Source organism: Ambystoma mexicanum, chromosome 13 (genome assembly GCF_040938575.1).
Source record: "Ambystoma mexicanum isolate Mex_15411 chromosome 13, UKY_AmexF1_1, whole genome shotgun sequence".
Classification (NCBI taxonomy): Eukaryota; Metazoa; Chordata; class Amphibia; order Caudata; family Ambystomatidae; genus Ambystoma; species Ambystoma mexicanum.
In genome coordinates this window covers 357,086,432-357,114,341 of record NC_090938.1, presented here as the reverse complement: position 1 = coordinate 357,114,341, position 27,910 = coordinate 357,086,432, and the positions used below count along the sequence as shown (strand labels likewise).

At 43.4% G+C, this 27,910-nt stretch overlaps 28 non-coding genes across 28 annotated transcripts; 21 read left to right on the top strand and 7 right to left on the bottom strand.

Annotated features, from left to right (window-relative positions):
- Window positions 1–256: 256 nt before the first annotated feature.
- TRNAI-UAU (transfer RNA isoleucine (anticodon UAU)) lies at window positions 257–351 on the bottom strand. Its single transcript has 2 exons — window positions 314–351; window positions 257–292 (listed from the first exon to the last, which is right to left on the bottom strand). It is a non-coding gene; the product is annotated as a tRNA-Ile (tRNA).
- A 1,022-nt stretch (window positions 352–1,373) lies between these two features.
- On the top strand, window positions 1,374–1,445 carry TRNAT-UGU (transfer RNA threonine (anticodon UGU)). Its single transcript has one exon. It is a non-coding gene; the product is annotated as a tRNA-Thr (tRNA).
- A 687-nt stretch (window positions 1,446–2,132) lies between these two features.
- Window positions 2,133–2,214, top strand: TRNAS-GCU (transfer RNA serine (anticodon GCU)). Its single transcript has one exon. It is a non-coding gene; the product is annotated as a tRNA-Ser (tRNA).
- Window positions 2,215–2,760: 546 nt separating this feature from the next.
- On the top strand, window positions 2,761–2,832 carry TRNAT-CGU (transfer RNA threonine (anticodon CGU)). Its single transcript has one exon. It is a non-coding gene; the product is annotated as a tRNA-Thr (tRNA).
- A 1,488-nt stretch (window positions 2,833–4,320) lies between these two features.
- On the bottom strand, window positions 4,321–4,415 carry TRNAI-UAU (transfer RNA isoleucine (anticodon UAU)). Its single transcript has 2 exons — window positions 4,378–4,415; window positions 4,321–4,356 (listed from the first exon to the last, which is right to left on the bottom strand). It is a non-coding gene; the product is annotated as a tRNA-Ile (tRNA).
- Window positions 4,416–5,437: 1,022 nt separating this feature from the next.
- Window positions 5,438–5,509, top strand: TRNAT-UGU (transfer RNA threonine (anticodon UGU)). Its single transcript has one exon. It is a non-coding gene; the product is annotated as a tRNA-Thr (tRNA).
- Window positions 5,510–6,196: 687 nt separating this feature from the next.
- On the top strand, window positions 6,197–6,278 carry TRNAS-GCU (transfer RNA serine (anticodon GCU)). Its single transcript has one exon. It is a non-coding gene; the product is annotated as a tRNA-Ser (tRNA).
- Window positions 6,279–6,824: 546 nt separating this feature from the next.
- Window positions 6,825–6,896, top strand: TRNAT-CGU (transfer RNA threonine (anticodon CGU)). Its single transcript has one exon. It is a non-coding gene; the product is annotated as a tRNA-Thr (tRNA).
- Window positions 6,897–8,384: 1,488 nt separating this feature from the next.
- TRNAI-UAU (transfer RNA isoleucine (anticodon UAU)) lies at window positions 8,385–8,479 on the bottom strand. Its single transcript has 2 exons — window positions 8,442–8,479; window positions 8,385–8,420 (listed from the first exon to the last, which is right to left on the bottom strand). It is a non-coding gene; the product is annotated as a tRNA-Ile (tRNA).
- A 1,022-nt stretch (window positions 8,480–9,501) lies between these two features.
- TRNAT-UGU (transfer RNA threonine (anticodon UGU)) lies at window positions 9,502–9,573 on the top strand. Its single transcript has one exon. It is a non-coding gene; the product is annotated as a tRNA-Thr (tRNA).
- Window positions 9,574–10,260: 687 nt separating this feature from the next.
- On the top strand, window positions 10,261–10,342 carry TRNAS-GCU (transfer RNA serine (anticodon GCU)). The gene has a single exon. It is a non-coding gene; the product is annotated as a tRNA-Ser (tRNA).
- Window positions 10,343–10,888: 546 nt separating this feature from the next.
- Window positions 10,889–10,960, top strand: TRNAT-CGU (transfer RNA threonine (anticodon CGU)). The gene has a single exon. It is a non-coding gene; the product is annotated as a tRNA-Thr (tRNA).
- Window positions 10,961–12,448: 1,488 nt separating this feature from the next.
- TRNAI-UAU (transfer RNA isoleucine (anticodon UAU)) lies at window positions 12,449–12,543 on the bottom strand. Its single transcript has 2 exons — window positions 12,506–12,543; window positions 12,449–12,484 (listed from the first exon to the last, which is right to left on the bottom strand). It is a non-coding gene; the product is annotated as a tRNA-Ile (tRNA).
- Window positions 12,544–13,565: 1,022 nt separating this feature from the next.
- TRNAT-UGU (transfer RNA threonine (anticodon UGU)) lies at window positions 13,566–13,637 on the top strand. Its single transcript has one exon. It is a non-coding gene; the product is annotated as a tRNA-Thr (tRNA).
- A 687-nt stretch (window positions 13,638–14,324) lies between these two features.
- TRNAS-GCU (transfer RNA serine (anticodon GCU)) lies at window positions 14,325–14,406 on the top strand. Its single transcript has one exon. It is a non-coding gene; the product is annotated as a tRNA-Ser (tRNA).
- A 546-nt stretch (window positions 14,407–14,952) lies between these two features.
- TRNAT-CGU (transfer RNA threonine (anticodon CGU)) lies at window positions 14,953–15,024 on the top strand. The gene has a single exon. It is a non-coding gene; the product is annotated as a tRNA-Thr (tRNA).
- A 1,488-nt stretch (window positions 15,025–16,512) lies between these two features.
- On the bottom strand, window positions 16,513–16,607 carry TRNAI-UAU (transfer RNA isoleucine (anticodon UAU)). Its single transcript has 2 exons — window positions 16,570–16,607; window positions 16,513–16,548 (listed from the first exon to the last, which is right to left on the bottom strand). It is a non-coding gene; the product is annotated as a tRNA-Ile (tRNA).
- A 1,022-nt stretch (window positions 16,608–17,629) lies between these two features.
- On the top strand, window positions 17,630–17,701 carry TRNAT-UGU (transfer RNA threonine (anticodon UGU)). Its single transcript has one exon. It is a non-coding gene; the product is annotated as a tRNA-Thr (tRNA).
- A 687-nt stretch (window positions 17,702–18,388) lies between these two features.
- Window positions 18,389–18,470, top strand: TRNAS-GCU (transfer RNA serine (anticodon GCU)). Its single transcript has one exon. It is a non-coding gene; the product is annotated as a tRNA-Ser (tRNA).
- A 546-nt stretch (window positions 18,471–19,016) lies between these two features.
- TRNAT-CGU (transfer RNA threonine (anticodon CGU)) lies at window positions 19,017–19,088 on the top strand. Its single transcript has one exon. It is a non-coding gene; the product is annotated as a tRNA-Thr (tRNA).
- Window positions 19,089–20,576: 1,488 nt separating this feature from the next.
- Window positions 20,577–20,671, bottom strand: TRNAI-UAU (transfer RNA isoleucine (anticodon UAU)). Its single transcript has 2 exons — window positions 20,634–20,671; window positions 20,577–20,612 (listed from the first exon to the last, which is right to left on the bottom strand). It is a non-coding gene; the product is annotated as a tRNA-Ile (tRNA).
- Window positions 20,672–21,693: 1,022 nt separating this feature from the next.
- Window positions 21,694–21,765, top strand: TRNAT-UGU (transfer RNA threonine (anticodon UGU)). The gene has a single exon. It is a non-coding gene; the product is annotated as a tRNA-Thr (tRNA).
- A 687-nt stretch (window positions 21,766–22,452) lies between these two features.
- TRNAS-GCU (transfer RNA serine (anticodon GCU)) lies at window positions 22,453–22,534 on the top strand. Its single transcript has one exon. It is a non-coding gene; the product is annotated as a tRNA-Ser (tRNA).
- A 546-nt stretch (window positions 22,535–23,080) lies between these two features.
- Window positions 23,081–23,152, top strand: TRNAT-CGU (transfer RNA threonine (anticodon CGU)). Its single transcript has one exon. It is a non-coding gene; the product is annotated as a tRNA-Thr (tRNA).
- Window positions 23,153–24,640: 1,488 nt separating this feature from the next.
- On the bottom strand, window positions 24,641–24,735 carry TRNAI-UAU (transfer RNA isoleucine (anticodon UAU)). The gene is made up of 2 exons: window positions 24,698–24,735; window positions 24,641–24,676 (listed from the first exon to the last, which is right to left on the bottom strand). It is a non-coding gene; the product is annotated as a tRNA-Ile (tRNA).
- Window positions 24,736–25,757: 1,022 nt separating this feature from the next.
- Window positions 25,758–25,829, top strand: TRNAT-UGU (transfer RNA threonine (anticodon UGU)). The gene has a single exon. It is a non-coding gene; the product is annotated as a tRNA-Thr (tRNA).
- A 687-nt stretch (window positions 25,830–26,516) lies between these two features.
- On the top strand, window positions 26,517–26,598 carry TRNAS-GCU (transfer RNA serine (anticodon GCU)). Its single transcript has one exon. It is a non-coding gene; the product is annotated as a tRNA-Ser (tRNA).
- Window positions 26,599–27,144: 546 nt separating this feature from the next.
- Window positions 27,145–27,216, top strand: TRNAT-CGU (transfer RNA threonine (anticodon CGU)). Its single transcript has one exon. It is a non-coding gene; the product is annotated as a tRNA-Thr (tRNA).
- The last annotated feature ends 694 nt before the right edge of the window (window positions 27,217–27,910 follow it).

Sequence of the window (27,910 nt, the reverse complement as noted above, 5' to 3'; positions counted from 1 at the left end):
AGCAGAAAATGGAGTATAATAACAGTTGACATTTTTTATTTTCTGTTCTATTTTCAAAAACCCTCCGTAGCTGTATTTAAAGCGCAAACACCCCATAAATAACTTGCAATGAGTATTCCATGTCTAAAAGGCAGAGGAGCTGTCATACAACATTAACTGACAATCAAGGAAACCTTGAGGTGAACCAAAAAATGTCCAGAACATTTATTGGTTCAATAATTCAGTTTTGAGGTGAATTAGTAAAAAGTTCCAAAGTTGCTCCAGGTGAGGCTTGAACTCACAACCTCGGCATTGCTCACTGCATGTACTGCTGTATAAGTACCGCGCGCTAACCGATTGCGCCACTGGAGCTGCTGTGTTTTGGTTTTCGACATGAAACTACACCCACAAACACACACACAAGTGTACAAAAGCACCCACAAGCTCTGGCATTGTCTTTTTAGCTGACACCAAATTATGGGTGCCTTGTAGTGCCCATATTGTGCCACTGGAGCTTACCTTTTAGCCTGATATACACTTTGCCACTGATGTTCAGCCAATGGTGCAGTCAAATGTCCCTTCTACATTTTTGTCATGCTGCAGGCAGTGCCACTGGAGCCAGCATGATGCTCTTCCTCATATTCAACACGTGTCAATTGAAACACCTCCCAATGTCATCTTGGCGATGCCTATAAACACCCCAGGACTTTGATGAATTTTTCTCAACAGCAAGTGAGGCAGTTTTCCTGCAAACGGCTGTATGTACCTCAACAAGGAACGCATTGTGGTTCTATTTTGAAGATGTTTGTGTTATTACCTGTAAAGACTTGAATGCCTAACATAATCCCTGTAGACGAGGTGGCCGAGTGGTTAAGGCGATGGACTGCTAATCTGCTGTACACGCGTGGTTTCGAATCCCACCTTTGTCGATTTTAACTTTTGAAATCTTTTTTAAACATCTGCATTGCTCTAAGCACCATTGCCATTGGCTTTCAAAGAACATACAGACAAAAGTGAAAATATGCATGTTAGTTGATTAAGAAGGACACAAACAAGGTTGTCGTGTTACTGGCAGGAATGCAATCTGCTGTGCTTGACTACCCTTTGAGCCAGAATCCGGATAGAAATTTAAAAAAGCAAAGGTAATATCCATATTGTCTCTCTGCTGCCATGTACATGTTTTTTTCAACTTTCACGCATCACATCTCCTCATTAGTCACCCTAAAATTGCACGGAATACGCACAAATTAGCTGCTCCTCAAAAAATCGGCCAGAAAAAAACAGGTCAAATCACAATCATATACATACATTCTCACACACCCTTCAAATATGTCTACCCAGTAAACATCATGTTGTGTGCTCGTTGTGTTGCTGTTATGCGTCGTAACCTGAGGGGCTCTGTAGCTCAGTGGCAGAGCACTGGTCTTGTAAACCAGGGGTCGTGAGTTCGATCCTCATCAGGGCCTCCAAATGGTAATTTTCTTGAACATTGTTGAATAGGAACTGATATTGCACATTGTACCTGTGCAACCTTTTACCAATGGATTCGGGCCTATAACAAAGCCACAAGCGCAAGGTGTCTGAATAGTCTGTGGGGAAGGTCGGCTTTCTGGACCTAATTTCTTCAAGAAAAAGACCTTGATAATTTTGTGATGACAGATGCAGATGATCACGGTGAAGCCCTTACTCTATTGAACAGTACAGCGGTTCTGGGTTGCACGCCTTTCTCTATTTTCAGGGACGTTGATGTGGCAAAATTTAATTGGAAAAGGGTTATTGCCATCACTCACTATTTAAATTCAATGACATCACAGGAAGCAGCAGCATCTGAACTTTGATCTTGGCTGGAAACGTTGAATGATGCCAAACACTGGGAAACTGGAGCTTGCGTTATGCTGGTTTTACTACTAATGGTGTGCCATACGGAAGCTCAAGCACCTTCCTCTGGATTAGTGTTGTGAACCCTCCAGGAGCTCTTGTTATATTTTTCTGAACTTCAACTTGATGTGTTTATCTATCAATGGCCGGGTAAGGAAGAACGAGTCAACGATCTTGTTTCTATTATGACAAACATGATCTATTTTTCACTGACTTTGCACCACCATTGTTTTATCTCTTCTTTAAGCATGGGATTCGAGCACCGTTCCCAAACAGACGAGGTGGCCGAGTGGTTAAGGCGATGGACTGCTAATCCATTGTGCTCTGCACGCGTGGGTTCGAATCCCACCTTCGTCGTATTTTTTCTTTATAGTCTGCATTTAAACATAGACCAAAGTCTTTCAACCTCCCTGTGAAAGACAGGAATGAGTACAGATATGGAAATAGAGATGTAAAAATAAGTTCATTGGTGCAGGCGGAGAATGAAATTAGTCAAAGACTTTCCTCGTAGGTTTCCATTCTTTACTATTATAGGAGCCAAAATCAGCGCAGTTAGTAAACTCCCAAGCTTACATCCCAAATTCTTTTTTCTTTTAGTTGTCTGCCTTTTACATGTTCCTTTTGCCATCATTCTGACCTGCTATCTAAACTCATGAACCTGTTCAGCATCCTACTCAATACATACATACCCGTAAAAGTACATACTCAAACGCATACCGACAATGTATCACCAACATAAGCACACACGCTTTCGCAAATCAGATGTATGATGACGTACTGAACACATGCAGAGATATACAGCCATTTTTACACAACCAGAAATTCATATACCTGGAGATCTACCTAGGTAAAAACCATGGTTTCTTTGCACTTTCTGTTGTTGGCTGTGAGCAAGCAGCAGGTGGCCTTGTAGCTCAGTGGCAGAACACTGGTCTCGTAAACCAGGGGTCATGAGTTCAAACCTCATCAGGGCCTCGGGCGGATTATTTTCAAAAAGCACGGGGAAGAGAAGCCAGAGTTGCACCATCTACAGAGAACCTTTTATGACGGGATGCATCCTCATAATTGAAGTCTTCCACAGAAGGAGTGAAATAGAGTTCGAGAGGAAGGCCTAATGTTTTCAGGCAAAGACTGACAAAAACCTTGCAATGTCGCATGTAGCTGCTTTGGTGAAAAGACTGTTCAAGTTCACAATGCAACGGAGGGGTGTTCCCCATCTCCATACAATCATCTCTTTGATAATGTAAACGTGCCAGGCGTGTTGAAAGACAAAGACAGACACAACCGCACATACCAGTTGAAGAAAGACAGCCAGCAAACACATTTGTATAGAGGTAAGCAAGCCTCAATTAGAGATGTGAGTCCCTCCGTTTCTGCGGGAGTCCACAAGTTTAATAAAAAATGAACACATATCTTTCATGTTCTAATGATTACCAATCTTTCTGATTAGCTCTGCATAGCTCCAATGGCTATGTGTGTGTGTGTGTGTGTATGTGCCCGTGTGTGTAGGGGAAGGGGTCGGTAGATGTGTTCACGCAGAGCAAGTTGCATACATCGCCAACAGCCATTCTCTCCTGCTCCTGTGCATCCAGTTCGGAAGCGAACCCACCCAATTGTTCTATATGTCTGCTACCCTGACCGCATTCACACATCATTGGCTATTAGTATGCAGCTTGTGGGCGCTGTCAATGGGATATAAGCACCATTCCCCATGTCTGCAATAGCTAGACCAGATTCTGAGGTATGATGAGCAGGGGTCCAGGCACTTCGCCTGACGAACGCCGGGCTTAGCCCTGCCGGGCCTAGCCCTGAGGGGCCTAACTGGGCATGGCCTTGTGTAAGGTAGGGTGAGCAGGGGACCACTTGCAACTAACCTTCGGCACCAATCAGGCATGGAGAGGTCTGTGCAAATGCCCAGCCCTTTAGCAATCTCGATCTGCAAAACCTTCAACTCCTAATTCTCATGGCTCCCAGAAGCCCTAGCCCATATGCAAATGAGGCTAATTCCTATCAGCATCCTTGTTCTGCTTGATTTTATCAAAGTGACTGCCTGATTAGTGAAAGGGTATTTATTCTCAGAGGTTTGCTTCAAAGGCGATAATGCAGTAAATAGACAACATTATTCTTTGTAAGTTGATATTGTCTCCTGGATCCTACTCCAGTAACCCTTTTTCTACCTTTACAAATGTCTTCCGTAAGTGGTGCTCAGCAGAAAATGGAGTATAATAACAGTTGACATTTTTTATTTTCTGTTCTATTTTCAAAAACCCTCCGTAGCTGTATTTAAAGCGCAAACACCCCATAAATAACTTGCAATGAGTATTCCATGTCTAAAAGGCAGAGGAGCTGTCATACAACATTAACTGACAATCAAGGAAACCTTGAGGTGAACCAAAAAATGTCCAGAACATTTATTGGTTCAATAATTCAGTTTTGAGGTGAATTAGTAAAAAGTTCCAAAGTTGCTCCAGGTGAGGCTTGAACTCACAACCTCGGCATTGCTCACTGCATGTACTGCTGTATAAGTACCGCGCGCTAACCGATTGCGCCACTGGAGCTGCTGTGTTTTGGTTTTCGACATGAAACTACACCCACAAACACACACACAAGTGTACAAAAGCACCCACAAGCTCTGGCATTGTCTTTTTAGCTGACACCAAATTATGGGTGCCTTGTAGTGCCCATATTGTGCCACTGGAGCTTACCTTTTAGCCTGATATACACTTTGCCACTGATGTTCAGCCAATGGTGCAGTCAAATGTCCCTTCTACATTTTTGTCATGCTGCAGGCAGTGCCACTGGAGCCAGCATGATGCTCTTCCTCATATTCAACACGTGTCAATTGAAACACCTCCCAATGTCATCTTGGCGATGCCTATAAACACCCCAGGACTTTGATGAATTTTTCTCAACAGCAAGTGAGGCAGTTTTCCTGCAAACGGCTGGATGTACCTCAACAAGGAACGCATTGTGGTTCTATTTTGAAGATGTTTGTGTTATTACCTGTAAAGACTTGAATGCCTAACATAATCCCTGTAGACGAGGTGGCCGAGTGGTTAAGGCGATGGACTGCTAATCTGCTGTACACGCGTGGTTTCGAATCCCACCTTTGTCGATTTTAACTTTTGAAATCTTTTTTAAACATCTGCATTGCTCTAAGCACCATTGCCATTGGCTTTCAAAGAACATACAGACAAAAGTGAAAATATGCATGTTAGTTGATTAAGAAGGACACAAACAAGGTTGTCGTGTTACTGGCAGGAATGCAATCTGCTGTGCTTGACTACCCTTTGAGCCAGAATCCGGATAGAAATTTAAAAAAGCAAAGGTAATATCCATATTGTCTCTCTGCTGCCATGTACATGTTTTTTTCAACTTTCACGCATCACATCTCCTCATTAGTCACCCTAAAATTGCACGGAATACGCACAAATTAGCTGCTCCTCAAAAAATCGGCCAGAAAAAAACAGGTCAAATCACAATCATATACATACATTCTCACACACCCTTCAAATATGTCTACCCAGTAAACATCATGTTGTGTGCTCGTTGTGTTGCTGTTATGCGTCGTAACCTGAGGGGCTCTGTAGCTCAGTGGCAGAGCACTGGTCTTGTAAACCAGGGGTCGTGAGTTCGATCCTCATCAGGGCCTCCAAATGGTAATTTTCTTGAACATTGTTGAATAGGAACTGATATTGCACATTGTACCTGTGCAACCTTTTACCAATGGATTCGGGCCTATAACAAAGCCACAAGCGCAAGGTGTCTGAATAGTCTGTGGGGAAGGTCGGCTTTCTGGACCTAATTTCTTCAAGAAAAAGACCTTGATAATTTTGTGATGACAGATGCAGATGATCACGGTGAAGCCCTTACTCTATTGAACAGTACAGCGGTTCTGGGTTGCACGCCTTTCTCTATTTTCAGGGACGTTGATGTGGCAAAATTTAATTGGAAAAGGGTTATTGCCATCACTCACTATTTAAATTCAATGACATCACAGGAAGCAGCAGCATCTGAACTTTGATCTTGGCTGGAAACGTTGAATGATGCCAAACACTGGGAAACTGGAGCTTGCGTTATGCTGGTTTTACTACTAATGGTGTGCCATACGGAAGCTCAAGCACCTTCCTCTGGATTAGTGTTGTGAACCCTCCAGGAGCTCTTGTTATATTTTTCTGAACTTCAACTTGATGTGTTTATCTATCAATGGCCGGGTAAGGAAGAACGAGTCAACGATCTTGTTTCTATTATGACAAACATGATCTATTTTTCACTGACTTTGCACCACCATTGTTTTATCTCTTCTTTAAGCATGGGATTCGAGCACCGTTCCCAAACAGACGAGGTGGCCGAGTGGTTAAGGCGATGGACTGCTAATCCATTGTGCTCTGCACGCGTGGGTTCGAATCCCACCTTCGTCGTATTTTTTCTTTATAGTCTGCATTTAAACATAGACCAAAGTCTTTCAACCTCCCTGTGAAAGACAGGAATGAGTACAGATATGGAAATAGAGATGTAAAAATAAGTTCATTGGTGCAGGCGGAGAATGAAATTAGTCAAAGACTTTCCTCGTAGGTTTCCATTCTTTACTATTATAGGAGCCAAAATCAGCGCAGTTAGTAAACTCCCAAGCTTACATCCCAAATTCTTTTTTCTTTTAGTTGTCTGCCTTTTACATGTTCCTTTTGCCATCATTCTGACCTGCTATCTAAACTCATGAACCTGTTCAGCATCCTACTCAATACATACATACCCGTAAAAGTACATACTCAAACGCATACCGACAATGTATCACCAACATAAGCACACACGCTTTCGCAAATCAGATGTATGATGACGTACTGAACACATGCAGAGATATACAGCCATTTTTACACAACCAGAAATTCATATACCTGGAGATCTACCTAGGTAAAAACCATGGTTTCTTTGCACTTTCTGTTGTTGGCTGTGAGCAAGCAGCAGGTGGCCTTGTAGCTCAGTGGCAGAGCACTGGTCTCGTAAACCATGGGTCATGAGTTCAAACCTCATCAGGGCCTCGGGCGGATTATTTTCAAAAAGCACGGGGAAGAGAAGCCAGAGTTGCACCATCTACAGAGAACCTTTTATGACGGGATGCATCCTCATAATTGAAGTCTTCCACAGAAGGAGTGAAATAGAGTTCGAGAGGAAGGCCTAATGTTTTCAGGCAAAGACTGACAAAAACCTTGCAATGTCGCATGTAGCTGCTTTGGTGAAAAGACTGTTCAAGTTCACAATGCAACGGAGGGGTGTTCCCCATCTCCATACAATCATCTCTTTGATAATGTAAACGTGCCAGGCGTGTTGAAAGACAAAGACAGACACAACCGCACATACCAGTTGAAGAAAGACAGCCAGCAAACACATTTGTATAGAGGTAAGCAAGCCTCAATTAGAGATGTGAGTCCCTCCGTTTCTGCGGGAGTCCACAAGTTTAATAAAAAATGAACACATATCTTTCATGTTCTAATGATTACCAATCTTTCTGATTAGCTCTGCATAGCTCCAATGGCTATGTGTGTGTGTGTGTGTGTGTGTGCCCGTGTGTGTAGGGGAAGGGGTCGGTAGATGTGTTCACGCAGAGCAAGTTGCATACATCGCCAACAGCCATTCTCTCCTGCTCCTGTGCATCCAGTTCGGAAGCGAACCCACCCAATTGTTCTATATGTCTGCTACCCTGACCGCATTCACACATCATTGGCTATTAGTATGCAGCTTGTGGGCGCTGTCAATGGGATATAAGCACCATTCCCCATGTCTGCAATAGCTAGACCAGATTCTGAGGTATGATGAGCAGGGGTCCAGGCACTTCGCCTGACGAACGCCGGGCTTAGCCCTGCCGGGCCTAGCCCTGAGGGGCCTAACTGGGCATGGCCCTGTGTAAGGTAGGGTGAGCAGGGGACCACTTGCAACTAACCTTCGGCACCAATCAGGCATGGAGAGGTCTGTGCAAATGCCCAGCCCTTTAGCAATCTCGATCTGCAAAACCTTCAACTCCTAATTCTCATGGCTCCCAGAAGCCCTAGCCCATATGCAAATGAGGCGAGTTCCTATCAGCATCCTTGTTCTGCTTGATTTTATCAAAGTGACTGCCTGATTAGTGAAAGGGTATTTATTCTCAGAGGTTTGCTTCAAAGGCGATAATGCAGTAAATAGACAACATTATTCTTTGTAAGTTGATATTGTCTCCTGGATCCTACTCCAGTAACCCTTTTTCTACCTTTACAAATGTCTTCCGTAAGTGGTGCTCAGCAGAAAATGGAGTATAATAACAGTTGACATTTTTTATTTTCTGTTCTATTTTCAAAAACCCTCCGTAGCTGTATTTAAAGCGCAAACACCCCATAAATAACTTGCAATGAGTATTCCATGTCTAAAAGGCAGAGGAGCTGTCATACAACATTAACTGACAATCAAGGAAACCTTGAGGTGAACCAAAAAATGTCCAGAACATTTATTGGTTCAATAATTCAGTTTTGAGGTGAATTAGTAAAAAGTTCCAAAGTTGCTCCAGGTGAGGCTTGAACTCACAACCTCGGCATTGCTCACTGCATGTACTGCTGTATAAGTACCGCGCGCTAACCGATTGCGCCACTGGAGCTGCTGTGTTTTGGTTTTCGACATGAAACTACACCCACAAACACACACACAAGTGTACAAAAGCACCCACAAGCTCTGGCATTGTCTTTTTAGCTGACACCAAATTATGGGTGCCTTGTAGTGCCCATATTGTGCCACTGGAGCTTACCTTTTAGCCTGATATACACTTTGCCACTGATGTTCAGCCAATGGTGCAGTCAAATGTCCCTTCTACATTTTTGTCATGCTGCAGGCAGTGCCACTGGAGCCAGCATGATGCTCTTCCTCATATTCAACACGTGTCAATTGAAACACCTCCCAATGTCATCTTGGCGATGCCTATAAACACCCCAGGACTTTGATGAATTTTTCTCAACAGCAAGTGAGGCAGTTTTCCTGCAAACGGCTGGATGTACCTCAACAAGGAACGCATTGTGGTTCTATTTTGAAGATGTTTGTGTTATTACCTGTAAAGACTTGAATGCCTAACATAATCCCTGTAGACGAGGTGGCCGAGTGGTTAAGGCGATGGACTGCTAATCTGCTGTACACGCGTGGTTTCGAATCCCACCTTTGTCGATTTTAACTTTTGAAATCTTTTTTAAACATCTGCATTGCTCTAAGCACCATTGCCATTGGCTTTCAAAGAACATACAGACAAAAGTGAAAATATGCATGTTAGTTGATTAAGAAGGACACAAACAAGGTTGTCGTGTTACTGGCAGGAATGCAATCTGCTGTGCTTGACTACCCTTTGAGCCAGAATCCGGATAGAAATTTAAAAAAGCAAAGGTAATATCCATATTGTCTCTCTGCTGCCATGTACATGTTTTTTTCAACTTTCACGCATCACATCTCCTCATTAGTCACCCTAAAATTGCACGGAATACGCACAAATTAGCTGCTCCTCAAAAAATCGGCCAGAAAAAAACAGGTCAAATCACAATCATATACATACATTCTCACACACCCTTCAAATATGTCTACCCAGTAAACATCATGTTGTGTGCTCGTTGTGTTGCTGTTATGCGTCGTAACCTGAGGGGCTCTGTAGCTCAGTGGCAGAGCACTGGTCTTGTAAACCAGGGGTCGTGAGTTCGATCCTCATCAGGGCCTCCAAATGGTAATTTTCTTGAACATTGTTGAATAGGAACTGATATTGCACATTGTACCTGTGCAACCTTTTACCAATGGATTCGGGCCTATAACAAAGCCACAAGCGCAAGGTGTCTGAATAGTCTGTGGGGAAGGTCGGCTTTCTGGACCTAATTTCTTCAAGAAAAAGACCTTGATAATTTTGTGATGACAGATGCAGATGATCACGGTGAAGCCCTTACTCTATTGAACAGTACAGCGGTTCTGGGTTGCACGCCTTTCTCTATTTTCAGGGACGTTGATGTGGCAAAATTTAATTGGAAAAGGGTTATTGCCATCACTCACTATTTAAATTCAATGACATCACAGGAAGCAGCAGCATCTGAACTTTGATCTTGGCTGGAAACGTTGAATGATGCCAAACACTGGGAAACTGGAGCTTGCGTTATGCTGGTTTTACTACTAATGGTGTGCCATACGGAAGCTCAAGCACCTTCCTCTGGATTAGTGTTGTGAACCCTCCAGGAGCTCTTGTTATATTTTTCTGAACTTCAACTTGATGTGTTTATCTATCAATGGCCGGGTAAGGAAGAACGAGTCAACGATCTTGTTTCTATTATGACAAACATGATCTATTTTTCACTGACTTTGCACCACCATTGTTTTATCTCTTCTTTAAGCATGGGATTCGAGCACCGTTCCCAAACAGACGAGGTGGCCGAGTGGTTAAGGCGATGGACTGCTAATCCATTGTGCTCTGCACGCGTGGGTTCGAATCCCACCTTCGTCGTATTTTTTCTTTATAGTCTGCATTTAAACATAGACCAAAGTCTTTCAACCTCCCTGTGAAAGACAGGAATGAGTACAGATATGGAAATAGAGATGTAAAAATAAGTTCATTGGTGCAGGCGGAGAATGAAATTAGTCAAAGACTTTCCTCGTAGGTTTCCATTCTTTACTATTATAGGAGCCAAAATCAGCGCAGTTAGTAAACTCCCAAGCTTACATCCCAAATTCTTTTTTCTTTTAGTTGTCTGCCTTTTACATGTTCCTTTTGCCATCATTCTGACCTGCTATCTAAACTCATGAACCTGTTCAGCATCCTACTCAATACATACATACCCGTAAAAGTACATACTCAAACGCATACCGACAATGTATCACCAACATAAGCACACACGCTTTCGCAAATCAGATGTATGATGACGTACTGAACACATGCAGAGATATACAGCCATTTTTACACAACCAGAAATTCATATACCTGGAGATCTACCTAGGTAAAAACCATGGTTTCTTTGCACTTTCTGTTGTTGGCTGTGAGCAAGCAGCAGGTGTCCTTGTAGCTCAGTGGCAGAGCACTGGTCTCGTAAACCAGGGGTCATGAGTTCAAACCTCATCAGGGCCTCGGGCGGATTATTTTCAAAAAGCACGGGGAAGAGAAGCCAGAGTTGCACCATCTACAGAGAACCTTTTATGACGGGATGCATCCTCATAATTGAAGTCTTCCACAGAAGGAGTGAAATAGAGTTCGAGAGGAAGGCCTAATGTTTTCAGGCAAAGACTGACAAAAACCTTGCAATGTCGCATGTAGCTGCTTTGGTGAAAAGACTGTTCAAGTTCACAATGCAACGGAGGGGTGTTCCCCATCTCCATACAATCATCTCTTTGATAATGTAAACGTGCCAGGCGTGTTGAAAGACAAAGACAGACACAACCGCACATACCAGTTGAAGAAAGACAGCCAGCAAACACATTTGTATAGAGGTAAGCAAGCCTCAATTAGAGATGTGAGTCCCTCCGTTTCTGCGGGAGTCCACAAGTTTAATAAAAAATGAACACATATCTTTCATGTTCTAATGATTACCAATCTTTCTGATTAGCTCTGCATAGCTCCAATGGCTATGTGTGTGTGTGTGTGTGTATGTGCCCGTGTGTGTAGGGGAAGGGGTCGGTAGATGTGTTCACGCAGAGCAAGTTGCATACATCGCCAACAGCCATTCTCTCCTGCTCCTGTGCATCCAGTTCGGAAGCGAACCCACCCAATTGTTCTATATGTCTGCTACCCTGACCGCATTCACACATCATTGGCTATTAGTATGCAGCTTGTGGGCGCTGTCAATGGGATATAAGCACCATTCCCCATGTCTGCAATAGCTAGACCAGATTCTGAGGTATGATGAGCAGGGGTCCAGGCACTTCGCCTGACGAACGCCGGGCTTAGCCCTGCCGGGCCTAGCCCTGAGGGGCCTAACTGGGCATGGCCCTGTGTAAGGTAGGGTGAGCAGGGGACCACTTGCAACTAACCTTCGGCACCAATCAGGCATGGAGAGGTCTGTGCAAATGCCCAGCCCTTTAGCAATCTCGATCTGCAAAACCTTCAACTCCTAATTCTCATGGCTCCCAGAAGCCCTAGCCCATATGCAAATGAGGCGAGTTCCTATCAGCATCCTTGTTCTGCTTGATTTTATCAAAGTGACTGCCTGATTAGTGAAAGGGTATTTATTCTCAGAGGTTTGCTTCAAAGGCGATAATGCAGTAAATAGACAACATTATTCTTTGTAAGTTGATATTGTCTCCTGGATCCTACTCCAGTAACCCTTTTTCTACCTTTACAAATGTCTTCCGTAAGTGGTGCTCAGCAGAAAATGGAGTATAATAACAGTTGACATTTTTTATTTTCTGTTCTATTTTCAAAAACCCTCCGTAGCTGTATTTAAAGCGCAAACACCCCATAAATAACTTGCAATGAGTATTCCATGTCTAAAAGGCAGAGGAGCTGTCATCCAACATTAACTGACAATCAAGGAAACCTTGAGGTGAACCAAAAAATGTCCAGAACATTTATTGGTTCAATAATTCAGTTTTGAGGTGAATTAGTAAAAAGTTCCAAAGTTGCTCCAGGTGAGGCTTGAACTCACAACCTCGGCATTGCTCACTGCATGTACTGCTGTATAAGTACCGCGCGCTAACCGATTGCGCCACTGGAGCTGCTGTGTTTTGGTTTTCGACATGAAACTACACCCACAAACACACACACAAGTGTACAAAAGCACCCACAAGCTCTGGCATTGTCTTTTTAGCTGACACCAAATTATGGGTGCCTTGTAGTGCCCATATTGTGCCACTGGAGCTTACCTTTTAGCCTGATATACACTTTGCCACTGATGTTCAGCCAATGGTGCAGTCAAATGTCCCTTCTACATTTTTGTCATGCTGCAGGCAGTGCCACTGGAGCCAGCATGATGCTCTTCCTCATATTCAACACGTGTCAATTGAAACACCTCCCAATGTCATCTTGGCGATGCCTATAAACACCCCAGGACTTTGATGAATTTTTCTCAACAGCAAGTGAGGCAGTTTTCCTGCAAACGGCTGGATGTACCTCAACAAGGAACGCATTGTGGTTCTATTTTGAAGATGTTTGTGTTATTACCTGTAAAGACTTGAATGCCTAACATAATCCCTGTAGACGAGGTGGCCGAGTGGTTAAGGCGATGGACTGCTAATCTGCTGTACACGCGTGGTTTCGAATCCCACCTTTGTCGATTTTAACTTTTGAAATCTTTTTTAAACATCTGCATTGCTCTAAGCACCATTGCCATTGGCTTTCAAAGAACATACAGACAAAAGTGAAAATATGCATGTTAGTTGATTAAGAAGGACACAAACAAGGTTGTCGTGTTACTGGCAGGAATGCAATCTGCTGTGCTTGACTACCCTTTGAGCCAGAATCCGGATAGAAATTTAAAAAAGCAAAGGTAATATCCATATTGTCTCTCTGCTGCCATGTACATGTTTTTTTCAACTTTCACGCATCACATCTCCTCATTAGTCACCCTAAAATTGCACGGAATACGCACAAATTAGCTGCTCCTCAAAAAATCGGCCAGAAAAAAACAGGTCAAATCACAATCATATACATACATTCTCACACACCCTTCAAATATGTCTACCCAGTAAACATCATGTTGTGTGCTCGTTGTGTTGCTGTTATGCGTCGTAACCTGAGGGGCTCTGTAGCTCAGTGGCAGAGCACTGGTCTTGTAAACCAGGGGTCGTGAGTTCGATCCTCATCAGGGCCTCCAAATGGTAATTTTCTTGAACATTGTTGAATAGGAACTGATATTGCACATTGTACCTGTGCAACCTTTTACCAATGGATTCGGGCCTATAACAAAGCCACAAGCGCAAGGTGTCTGAATAGTCTGTGGGGAAGGTCGGCTTTCTGGACCTAATTTCTTCAAGAAAAAGACCTTGATAATTTTGTGATGACAGATGCAGATGATCACGGTGAAGCCCTTACTCTATTGAACAGTACAGCGGTTCTGGGTTGCACGCCTTTCTCTATTTTCAGGGACGTTGATGTGGCAAAATTTAATTGGAAAAGGGTTATTGCCATCACTCACTATTTAAATTCAATGACATCACAGGAAGCAGCAGCATCTGAACTTTGATCTTGGCTGGAAACGTTGAATGATGCCAAACACTGGGAAACTGGAGCTTGCGTTATGCTGGTTTTACTACTAATGGTGTGCCATACGGAAGCTCAAGCACCTTCCTCTGGATTAGTGTTGTGAACCCTCCAGGAGCTCTAGTTATATTTTTCTGAACTTCAACTTGATGTGTTTATCTATCAATGGCCGGGTAAGGAAGAACGAGTCAACGATCTTGTTTCTATTATGACAAACATGATCTATTTTTCACTGACTTTGCACCACCATTGTTTTATCTCTTCTTTAAGCATGGGATTCGAGCACCGTTCCCAAACAGACGAGGTGGCCGAGTGGTTAAGGCGATGGACTGCTAATCCATTGTGCTCTGCACGCGTGGGTTCGAATCCCACCTTCGTCGTATTTTTTCTTTATAGTCTGCATTTAAACATAGACCAAAGTCTTTCAACCTCCCTGTGAAAGACAGGAATGAGTACAGATATGGAAATAGAGATGTAAAAATAAGTTCATTGGTGCAGGCGGAGAATGAAATTAGTCAAAGACTTTCCTCGTAGGTTTCCATTCTTTACTATTATAGGAGCCAAAATCAGCGCAGTTAGTAAACTCCCAAGCTTACATCCCAAATTCTTTTTTCTTTTAGTTGTCTGCCTTTTACATGTTCCTTTTGCCATCATTCTGACCTGCTATCTAAACTCATGAACCTGTTCAGCATCCTACTCAATACATACATACCCGTAAAAGTACATACTCAAACGCATACCGACAATGTATCACCAACATAAGCACACACGCTTTCGCAAATCAGATGTATGATGACGTACTGAACACATGCAGAGATATACAGCCATTTTTACACAACCAGAAATTCATATACCTGGAGATCTACCTAGGTAAAAACCATGGTTTCTTTGCACTTTCTGTTGTTGGCTGTGAGCAAGCAGCAGGTGGCCTTGTAGCTCAGTGGCAGAGCACTGGTCTCGTAAACCAGGGGTCATGAGTTCAAACCTCATCAGGGCCTTGGGCGGATTATTTTCAAAAAGCACGGGGAAGAGAAGCCAGAGTTGCACCATCTACAGAGAACCTTTTATGACGGGATGCATCCTCATAATTGAAGTCTTCCACAGAAGGAGTGAAATAGAGTTCGAGAGGAAGGCCTAATGTTTTCAGGCAAAGACTGACAAAAACCTTGCAATGTCGCATGTAGCTGCTTTGGTGAAAAGACTGTTCAAGTTCACAATGCAACGGAGGGGTGTTCCCCATCTCCATACAATCATCTCTTTGATAATGTAAACGTGCCAGGCGTGTTGAAAGACAAAGACAGACACAACCGCACATACCAGTTGAAGAAAGACAGCCAGCAAACACATTTGTATAGAGGTAAGCAAGCCTCAATTAGAGATGTGAGTCCCTCCGTTTATGCGGGAGTCCACAAGTTTAATAAAAAATGAACACATATCTTTCATGTTCTAATGATTACCAATCTTTCTGATTAGCTCTGCATAGCTCCAATGGCTATGTGTGTGTGTGTGTGTGTATGTGCCCGTGTGTGTAGGGGAAGGGGTCGGTAGATGTGTTCACGCAGAGCAAGTTGCATACATCGCCAACAGCCATTCTCTCCTGCTCCTGTGCATCCAGTTCGGAAGCGAACCCACCCAATTGTTCTATATGTCTGCTACCCTGACCGCATTCACACATCATTGGCTATTAGTATGCAGCTTGTGGGCGCTGTCAATGGGATATAAGCACCATTCCCCATGTCTGCAATAGCTAGACCAGATTCTGAGGTATGATGAGCAGGGGTCCAGGCACTTCGCCTGACGAACGCCGGGCTTAGCCCTGCCGGGCCTAGCCCTGAGGGGCCTAACTGGGCATGGCCCTGTGTAAGGTAGGGTGAGCAGGGGACCACTTGCAACTAACCTTCGGCACCAATCAGGCATGGAGAGGTCTGTGCAAATGCCCAGCCCTTTAGCAATCTCGATCTGCAAAACCTTCAACTCCTAATTCTCATGGCTCCCAGAAGCCCTAGCCCATATGCAAATGAGGCGAGTTCCTATCAGCATCCTTGTTCTGCTTGATTTTATCAAAGTGACTGCCTGATTAGTGAAAGGGTATTTATTCTCAGAGGTTTGCTTCAAAGGCGATAATGCAGTAAATAGACAACATTATTCTTTGTAAGTTGATATTGTCTCCTGGATCCTACTCCAGTAACCCTTTTTCTACCTTTACAAATGTCTTCCGTAAGTGGTGCTCAGCAGAAAATGGAGTATAATAACAGTTGACATTTTTTATTTTCTGTTCTATTTTCAAAAACCCTCCGTAGCTGTATTTAAAGCGCAAACACCCCATAAATAACTTGCAATGAGTATTCCATGTCTAAAAGGCAGAGGAGCTGTCATACAACATTAACTGACAATCAAGGAAACCTTGAGGTGAACCAAAAAATGTCCAGAACATTTATTGGTTCAATAATTCAGTTTTGAGGTGAATTAGTAAAAAGTTCCAAAGTTGCTCCAGGTGAGGCTTGAACTCACAACCTCGGCATTGCTCACTGCATGTACTGCTGTATAAGTACCGCGCGCTAACCGATTGCGCCACTGGAGCTGCTGTGTTTTGGTTTTCGACATGAAACTACACCCACAAACACACACACAAGTGTACAAAAGCACCCACAAGCTCTGGCATTGTCTTTTTAGCTGACACCAAATTATGGGTGCCTTGTAGTGCCCATATTGTGCCACTGGAGCTTACCTTTTAGCCTGATATACACTTTGCCACTGATGTTCAGCCAATGGTGCAGTCAAATGTCCCTTCTACATTTTTGTCATGCTGCAGGCAGTGCCACTGGAGCCAGCATGATGCTCTTCCTCATATTCAACACGTGTCAATTGAAACACCTCCCAATGTCATCTTGGCGATGCCTATAAACACCCCAGGACTTTGATGAATTTTTCTCAACAGCAAGTGAGGCAGTTTTCCTGCAAACGGCTGGATGTACCTCAACAAGGAACGCATTGTGGTTCTATTTTGAAGATGTTTGTGTTATTACCTGTAAAGACTTGAATGCCTAACATAATCCCTGTAGACGAGGTGGCCGAGTGGTTAAGGCGATGGACTGCTAATCTGCTGTACACGCGTGGTTTCGAATCCCACCTTTGTCGATTTTAACTTTTGAAATCTTTTTTAAACATCTGCATTGCTCTAAGCACCATTGCCATTGGCTTTCAAAGAACATACAGACAAAAGTGAAAATATGCATGTTAGTTGATTAAGAAGGACACAAACAAGGTTGTCGTGTTACTGGCAGGAATGCAATCTGCTGTGCTTGACTACCCTTTGAGCCAGAATCCGGATAGAAATTTAAAAAAGCAAAGGTAATATCCATATTGTCTCTCTGCTGCCATGTACATGTTTTTTTCAACTTTCACGCATCACATCTCCTCATTAGTCACCCTAAAATTGCACGGAATACGCACAAATTAGCTGCTCCTCAAAAAATCGGCCAGAAAAAAACAGGTCAAATCACAATCATATACATACATTCTCACACACCCTTCAAATATGTCTACCCAGTAAACATCATGTTGTGTGCTCGTTGTGTTGCTGTTATGCGTCGTAACCTGAGGGGCTCTGTAGCTCAGTGGCAGAGCACTGGTCTTGTAAACCAGGGGTCGTGAGTTCGATCCTCATCAGGGCCTCCAAATGGTAATTTTCTTGAACATTGTTGAATAGGAACTGATATTGCACATTGTACCTGTGCAACCTTTTACCAATGGATTCGGGCCTATAACAAAGCCACAAGCGCAAGGTGTCTGAATAGTCTGTGGGGAAGGTCGGCTTTCTGGACCTAATTTCTTCAAGAAAAAGACCTTGATAATTTTGTGATGACAGATGCAGATGATCACGGTGAAGCCCTTACTCTATTGAACAGTACAGCGGTTCTGGGTTGCACGCCTTTCTCTATTTTCAGGGACGTTGATGTGGCAAAATTTAATTGGAAAAGGGTTATTGCCATCACTCACTATTTAAATTCAATGACACCACAGGAAGCAGCAGCATCTGAACTTTGATCTTGGCTGGAAACGTTGAATGATGCCAAACACTGGGAAACTGGAGCTTGCGTTATGCTGGTTTTACTACTAATGGTGTGCCATACGGAAGCTCAAGCACCTTCCTCTGGATTAGTGTTGTGAACCCTCCAGGAGCTCTTGTTATATTTTTCTGAACTTCAACTTGATGTGTTTATCTATCAATGGCCGGGTAAGGAAGAACGAGTCAACGATCTTGTTTCTTTTATGACAAACATGATCTATTTTTCACTGACTTTGCACCACCATTGTTTTATCTCTTCTTTAAGCATGGGATTCGAGCACCGTTCCCAAACAGACGAGGTGGCCGAGTGGTTAAGGCGATGGACTGCTAATCCATTGTGCTCTGCACGCGTGGGTTCGAATCCCACCTTCGTCGTATTTTTTCTTTATAGTCTGCATTTAAACATAGACCAAAGTCTTTCAACCTCCCTGTGAAAGACAGGAATGAGTACAGATATGGAAATAGAGATGTAAAAATAAGTTCATTGGTGCAGGCGGAGAATGAAATTAGTCAAAGACTTTCCTCGTAGGTTTCCATTCTTTACTATTATAGGAGCCAAAATCAGCGCAGTTAGTAAACTCCCAAGCTTACATCCCAAATTCTTTTTTCTTTTAGTTGTCTGCCTTTTACATGTTCCTTTTGCCATCATTCTGACCTGCTATCTAAACTCATGAACCTGTTCAGCATCCTACTCAATACATACATACCCGTAAAAGTACATACTCAAACGCATACCGACAATGTATCACCAACATAAGCACACACGCTTTCGCAAATCAGATGTATGATGACGTACTGAACACATGCAGAGATATACAGCCATTTTTACACAACCAGAAATTCATATACCTGGAGATCTACCTAGGTAAAAACCATGGTTTCTTTGCACTTTCTGTTGTTGGCTGTGAGCAAGCAGCAGGTGTCCTTGTAGCTCAGTGGCAGAGCACTGGTCTCGTAAACCAGGGGTCATGAGTTCAAACCTCATCAGGGCCTCGGGCGGATTATTTTCAAAAAGCACGGGGAAGAGAAGCCAGAGTTGCACCATCTACAGAGAGCCTTTTATGACGGGATGCATCCTCATAATTGAAGTCTTCCACAGAAGGAGTGAAATAGAGTTCGAGAGGAAGGCCTAATGTTTTCAGGCAAAGACTGACAAAAACCTTGCAATGTCGCATGTAGCTGCTTTGGTGAAAAGACTGTTCAAGTTCACAATGCAACGGAGGGGTGTTCCCCATCTCCATACAATCATCTCTTTGATAATGTAAACGTGCCAGGCGTGTTGAAAGACAAAGACAGACACAACCGCACATACCAGTTGAAGAAAGACAGCCAGCAAACACATTTGTATAGAGGTAAGCAAGCCTCAATTAGAGATGTGAGTCCCTCCGTTTCTGCGGGAGTCCACAAGTTTAATAAAAAATGAACACATATCTTTCATGTTCTAATGATTACCAATCTTTCTGATTAGCTCTGCATAGCTCCAATGGCTATGTGTGTGTGTGTGTGTGTATGTGCCCGTGTGTGTAGGGGAAGGGGTCGGTAGATGTGTTCACGCAGAGCAAGTTGCATACATCGCCAACAGCCATTCTCTCCTGCTCCTGTGCATCCAGTTCGGAAGCGAACCCACCCAATTGTTCTATATGTCTGCTACCCTGACCGCATTCACACATCATTGGCTATTAGTATGCAGCTTGTGGGCGCTGTCAATGGGATATAAGCACCATTCCCCATGTCTGCAATAGCTAGACCAGATTCTGAGGTATGATGAGCAGGGGTCCAGGCACTTCGCCTGACGAACGCCGGGCTTAGCCCTGCCGGGCCTAGCCCTGAGGGGCCTAACTGGGCATGGCCCTGTGTAAGGTAGGGTGAGCAGGGGACCACTTGCAACTAACCTTCGGCACCAATCAGGCATGGAGAGGTCTGTGCAAATGCCCAGCCCTTTAGCAATCTCGATCTGCAAAACCTTCAACTCCTAATTCTCATGGCTCCCAGAAGCCCTAGCCCATATGCAAATGAGGCTAATTCCTATCAGCATCCTTGTTCTGCTTGATTTTATCAAAGTGACTGCCTGATTAGTGAAAGGGTATTTATTCTCAGAGGTTTGCTTCAAAGGCGATAATGCAGTAAATAGACAACATTATTCTTTGTAAGTTGATATTGTCTCCTGGATCCTACTCCAGTAACCCTTTTTCTACCTTTACAAATGTCTTCCGTAAGTGGTGCTCAGCAGAAAATGGAGTATAATAACAGTTGACATTTTTTATTTTCTGTTCTATTTTCAAAAACCCTCCGTAGCTGTATTTAAAGCGCAAACACCCCATAAATAACTTGCAATGAGTATTCCATGTCTAAAAGGCAGAGGAGCTGTCATACAACATTAACTGACAATCAAGGAAACCTTGAGGTGAACCAAAAAATGTCCAGAACATTTATTGGTTCAATAATTCAGTTTTGAGGTGAATTAGTAAAAAGTTCCAAAGTTGCTCCAGGTGAGGCTTGAACTCACAACCTCGGCATTGCTCACTGCATGTACTGCTGTATAAGTACCGCGCGCTAACCGATTGCGCCACTGGAGCTGCTGTGTTTTGGTTTTCGACATGAAACTACACCCACAAACACACACACAAGTGTACAAAAGCACCCACAAGCTCTGGCATTGTCTTTTTAGCTGACACCAAATTATGGGTGCCTTGTAGTGCCCATATTGTGCCACTGGAGCTTACCTTTTAGCCTGATATACACTTTGCCACTGATGTTCAGCCAATGGTGCAGTCAAATGTCCCTTCTACATTTTTGTCATGCTGCAGGCAGTGCCACTGGAGCCAGCATGATGCTCTTCCTCATATTCAACACGTGTCAATTGAAACACCTCCCAATGTCATCTTGGCGATGCCTATAAACACCCCAGGACTTTGATGAATTTTTCTCAACAGCAAGTGAGGCAGTTTTCCTGCAAACGGCTGGATGTACCTCAACAAGGAACGCATTGTGGTTCTATTTTGAAGATGTTTGTGTTATTACCTGTAAAGACTTGAATGCCTAACATAATCCCTGTAGACGAGGTGGCCGAGTGGTTAAGGCGATGGACTGCTAATCTGCTGTACACGCGTGGTTTCGAATCCCACCTTTGTCGATTTTAACTTTTGAAATCTTTTTTAAACATCTGCATTGCTCTAAGCACCATTGCCATTGGCTTTCAAAGAACATACAGACAAAAGTGAAAATATGCATGTTAGTTGATTAAGAAGGACACAAACAAGGTTGTCGTGTTACTGGCAGGAATGCAATCTGCTGTGCTTGACTACCCTTTGAGCCAGAATCCGGATAGAAATTTAAAAAAGCAAAGGTAATATCCATATTGTCTCTCTGCTGCCATGTACATGTTTTTTTCAACTTTCACGCATCACATCTCCTCATTAGTCACCCTAAAATTGCACGGAATACGCACAAATTAGCTGCTCCTCAAAAAATCGGCCAGAAAAAAACAGGTCAAATCACAATCATATACATACATTCTCACACACCCTTCAAATATGTCTACCCAGTAAACATCATGTTGTGTGCTCGTTGTGTTGCTGTTATGCGTCGTAACCTGAGGGGCTCTGTAGCTCAGTGGCAGAGCACTGGTCTTGTAAACCAGGGGTCGTGAGTTCGATCCTCATCAGGGCCTCCAAATGGTAATTTTCTTGAACATTGTTGAATAGGAACTGATATTGCACATTGTACCTGTGCAACCTTTTACCAATGGATTCGGGCCTATAACAAAGCCACAAGCGCAAGGTGTCTGAATAGTCTGTGGGGAAGGTCGGCTTTCTGGACCTAATTTCTTCAAGAAAAAGACCTTGATAATTTTGTGATGACAGATGCAGATGATCACGGTGAAGCCCTTACTCTATTGAACAGTACAGCGGTTCTGGGTTGCACGCCTTTCTCTATTTTCAGGGACGTTGATGTGGCAAAATTTAATTGGAAAAGGGTTATTGCCATCACTCACTATTTAAATTCAATGACATCACAGGAAGCAGCAGCATCTGAACTTTGATCTTGGCTGGAAACGTTGAATGATGCCAAACACTGGGAAACTGGAGCTTGCGTTATGCTGGTTTTACTACTAATGGTGTGCCATACGGAAGCTCAAGCACCTTCCTCTGGATTAGTGTTGTGAACCCTCCAGGAGCTCTTGTTATATTTTTCTGAACTTCAACTTGATGTGTTTATCTATCAATGGCCGGGTAAGGAAGAACGAGTCAACGATCTTGTTTCTATTATGACAAACATGATCTATTTTTCACTGACTTTGCACCACCATTGTTTTATCTCTTCTTTAAGCATGGGATTCGAGCACCGTTCCCAAACAGACGAGGTGGCCGAGTGGTTAAGGCGATGGACTGCTAATCCATTGTGCTCTGCACGCGTGGGTTCGAATCCCACCTTCGTCGTATTTTTTCTTTATAGTCTGCATTTAAACATAGACCAAAGTCTTTCAACCTCCCTTTGAAAGACAGGAATGAGTACAGATATGGAAATAGAGATGTAAAAATAAGTTCATTGGTGCAGGCGGAGAATGAAATTAGTCAAAGACTTTCCTCGTAGGTTTCCATTCTTTACTATTATAGGAGCCAAAATCAGCGCAGTTAGTAAACTCCCAAGCTTACATCCCAAATTCTTTTTTCTTTTAGTTGTCTGCCTTTTACATGTTCCTTTTGCCATCATTCTGACCTGCTATCTAAACTCATGAACCTGTTCAGCATCCTACTCAATACATACATACCCGTAAAAGTACATACTCAAACGCATACCGACAATGTATCACCAACATAAGCACACACGCTTTCGCAAATCAGATGTATGATGACGTACTGAACACATGCAGAGATATACAGCCATTTTTACACAACCAGAAATTCATATACCTGGAGATCTACCTAGGTAAAAACCATGGTTTCTTTGCACTTTCTGTTGTTGGCTGTGAGCAAGCAGCAGGTGGCCTTGTAGCTCAGTGGCAGAGCACTGGTCTCGTAAACCATGGGTCATGAGTTCAAACCTCATCAGGGCCTCGGGCGGATTATTTTCAAAAAGCACGGGGAAGAGAAGCCAGAGTTGCACCATCTACAGAGAACCTTTTATGACGGGATGCATCCTCATAATTGAAGTCTTCCACAGAAGGAGTGAAATAGAGTTCGAGAGGAAGGCCTAATGTTTTCAGGCAAAGACTGACAAAAACCTTGCAATGTCGCATGTAGCTGCTTTGGTGAAAAGACTGTTCAAGTTCACAATGCAACGGAGGGGTGTTCCCCATCTCCATACAATCATCTCTTTGATAATGTAAACGTGCCAGGCGTGTTGAAAGACAAAGACAGACACAACCGCACATACCAGTTGAAGAAAGACAGCCAGCAAACACATTTGTATAGAGGTAAGCAAGCCTCAATTAGAGATGTGAGTCCCTCCGTTTCTGCGGGAGTCCACAAGTTTAATAAAAAATGAACACATATCTTTCATGTTCTAATGATTACCAATCTTTCTGATTAGCTCTGCATAGCTCCAATGGCTATGTGTGTGTGTGTGTGTGTGTGTGCCCGTGTGTGTAGGGGAAGGGGTCGGTAGATGTGTTCACGCAGAGCAAGTTGCATACATCGCCAACAGCCATTCTCTCCTGCTCCTGTGCATCCAGTTCGGAAGCGAACCCACCCAATTGTTCTATATGTCTGCTACCCTGACCGCATTCACACATCATTGGCTATTAGTATGCAGCTTGTGGGCGCTGTCAATGGGATATAAGCACCATTCCCCATGTCTGCAATAGCTAGACCAGATTCTGAGGTATGATGAGCAGGGGTCCAGGCACTTCGCCTGACGAACGCCGGGCTTAGCCCTGCCGGGCCTAGCCCTGAGGGGCCTAACTGGGCATGGCCCTGTGTAAGGTAGGGTGAGCAGGGGACCACTTGCAACTAACCTTCGGCACCAATCAGGCATGGAGAGGTCTGTGCAAATGCCCAGCCCTTTAGCAATCTCGATCTGCAAAACCTTCAACTCCTAATTCTCATGGCTCCCAGAAGCCCTAGCCCATATGCAAATGAGGCGAGTTCCTATCAGCATCCTTGTTCTGCTTGATTTTATCAAAGTGACTGCCTGATTAGTGAAAGGGTATTTATTCTCAGAGGTTTGCTTCAAAGGCGATAATGCAGTAAATAGACAACATTATTCTTTGTAAGTTGATATTGTCTCCTGGATCCTACTCCAGTAACCCTTTTTCTACCTTTACAAATGTCTTCCGTAAGTGGTGCTCAGCAGAAAATGGAGTATAATAACAGTTGACATTTTTTATTTTCTGTTCTATTTTCAAAAACCCTCCGTAGCTGTATTTAAAGCGCAAACACCCCATAAATAACTTGCAATGAGTATTCCATGTCTAAAAGGCAGAGGAGCTGTCATACAACATTAACTGACAATCAAGGAAACCTTGAGGTGAACCAAAAAATGTCCAGAACATTTATTGGTTCAATAATTCAGTTTTGAGGTGAATTAGTAAAAAGTTCCAAAGTTGCTCCAGGTGAGGCTTGAACTCACAACCTCGGCATTGCTCACTGCATGTACTGCTGTATAAGTACCGCGCGCTAACCGATTGCGCCACTGGAGCTGCTGTGTTTTGGTTTTCGACATGAAACTACACCCACAAACACACACACAAGTGTACAAAAGCACCCACAAGCTCTGGCATTGTCTTTTTAGCTGACACCAAATTATGGGTGCCTTGTAGTGCCCATATTGTGCCACTGGAGCTTACCTTTTAGCCTGATATACACTTTGCCACTGATGTTCAGCCAATGGTGCAGTCAAATGTCCCTTCTACATTTTTGTCATGCTGCAGGCAGTGCCACTGGAGCCAGCATGATGCTCTTCCTCATATTCAACACGTGTCAATTGAAACACCTCCCAATGTCATCTTGGCGATGCCTATAAACACCCCAGGACTTTGATGAATTTTTCTCAACAGCAAGTGAGGCAGTTTTCCTGCAAACGGCTGGATGTACCTCAACAAGGAACGCATTGTGGTTCTATTTTGAAGATGTTTGTGTTATTACCTGTAAAGACTTGAATGCCTAACCTAATCCCTGTAGACGAGGTGGCCGAGTGGTTAAGGCGATGGACTGCTAATCTGCTGTACACGCGTGGTTTCGAATCCCACCTTTGTCGATTTTAACTTTTGAAATCTTTTTTAAACATCTGCATTGCTCTAAGCACCATTGCCATTGGCTTTCAAAGAACATACAGACAAAAGTGAAAATATGCATGTTAGTTGATTAAGAAGGACACAAACAAGGTTGTCGTGTTACTGGCAGGAATGCAATCTGCTGTGCTTGACTACCCTTTGAGCCAGAATCCGGATAGAAATTTAAAAAAGCAAAGGTAATATCCATATTGTCTCTCTGCTGCCATGTACATGTTTTTTTCAACTTTCACGCATCACATCTCCTCATTAGTCACCCTAAAATTGCACGGAATACGCACAAATTAGCTGCTCCTCAAAAAATCGGCCAGAAAAAAACAGGTCAAATCACAATCATATACATACATTCTCACACACCCTTCAAATATGTCTACCCAGTAAACATCATGTTGTGTGCTCGTTGTGTTGCTGTTATGCGTCGTAACCTGAGGGGCTCTGTAGCTCAGTGGCAGAGCACTGGTCTTGTAAACCAGGGGTCGTGAGTTCGATCCTCATCAGGGCCTCCAAATGGTAATTTTCTTGAACATTGTTGAATAGGAACTGATATTGCACATTGTACCTGTGCAACCTTTTACCAATGGATTCGGGCCTATAACAAAGCCACAAGCGCAAGGTGTCTGAATAGTCTGTGGGGAAGGTCGGCTTTCTGGACCTAATTTCTTCAAGAAAAAGACCTTGATAATTTTGTGATGACAGATGCAGATGATCACGGTGAAGCCCTTACTCTATTGAACAGTACAGCGGTTCTGGGTTGCACGCCTTTCTCTATTTTCAGGGACGTTGATGTGGCAAAATTTAATTGGAAAAGGGTTATTGCCATCACTCACTATTTAAATTCAATGACATCACAGGAAGCAGCAGCATCTGAACTTTGATCTTGGCTGGAAACGTTGAATGATGCCAAACACTGGGAAACTGGAGCTTGCGTTATGCTGGTTTTACTACTAATGGTGTGCCATACGGAAGCTCAAGCACCTTCCTCTGGATTAGTGTTGTGAACCCTCCAGGAGCTCTTGTTATATTTTTCTGAACTTCAACTTGATGTGTTTATCTATCAATGGCCGGGTAAGGAAGAACGAGTCAACGATCTTGTTTCTATTATGACAAACATGATCTATTTTTCACTGACTTTGCACCACCATTGTTTTATCTCTTCTTTAAGCATGGGATTCGAGCACCGTTCCCAAACAGACGAGGTGGCCGAGTGGTTAAGGCGATGGACTGCTAATCCATTGTGCTCTGCACGCGTGGGTTCGAATCCCACCTTCGTCGTATTTTTTCTTTATAGTCTGCATTTAAACATAGACCAAAGTCTTTCAACCTCCCTTTGAAAGACAGGAATGAGTACAGATATGGAAATAGAGATGTAAAAATAAGTTCATTGGTGCAGGCGGAGAATGAAATTAGTCAAAGACCTTCCTCGTAGGTTTCCATTCTTTACTATTATAGGAGCCAAAATCAGCGCAGTTAGTAAACTCCCAAGCTTACATCCCAAATTCTTTTTTCTTTTAGTTGTCTGCCTTTTACATGTTCCTTTTGCCATCATTCTGACCTGCTATCTAAACTCATGAACCTGTTCAGCATCCTACTCAATACATACATACCCGTAAAAGTACATACTCAAACGCATACCGACAATGTATCACCAACATAAGCACACACGCTTTCGCAAATCAGATGTATGATGACGTACTGAACACATGCAGAGATATACAGCCATTTTTACACAACCAGAAATTCATATACCTGGAGATCTACCTAGGTAAAAACCATGGTTTCTTTGCACTTTCTGTTGTTGGCTGTGAGCAAGCAGCAGGTGGCCTTGTAGCTCAGTGGCAGAGCACTGGTCTCGTAAACCATGGGTCATGAGTTCAAACCTCATCAGGGCCTCGGGCGGATTATTTTCAAAAAGCACGGGGAAGAGAAGCCAGAGTTGCACCATCTACAGAGAACCTTTTATGACGGGATGCATCCTCATAATTGAAGTCTTCCACAGAAGGAGTGAAATAGAGTTCGAGAGGAAGGCCTAATGTTTTCAGGCAAAGACTGACAAAAACCTTGCAATGTCGCATGTAGCTGCTTTGGTGAAAAGACTGTTCAAGTTCACAATGCAACGGAGGGGTGTTCCCCATCTCCATACAATCATCTCTTTGATAATGTAAACGTGCCAGGCGTGTTGAAAGACAAAGACAGACACAACCGCACATACCAGTTGAAGAAAGACAGCCAGCAAACACATTTGTATAGAGGTAAGCAAGCCTCAATTAGAGATGTGAGTCCCTCCGTTTCTGCGGGAGTCCACAAGTTTAATAAAAAATGAACACATATCTTTCATGTTCTAATGATTACCAATCTTTCTGATTAGCTCTGCATAGCTCCAATGGCTATGTGTGTGTGTGTGTGTGTGTGTGCCCGTGTGTGTAGGGGAAGGGGTCGGTAGATGTGTTCACGCAGAGCAAGTTGCATACATCGCCAACAGCCATTCTCTCCTGCTCCTGTGCATCCAGTTCGGAAGCGAACCCACCCAATTGTTCTATATGTCTGCTACCCTGACCGCATTCACACATCATTGGCTATTAGTATG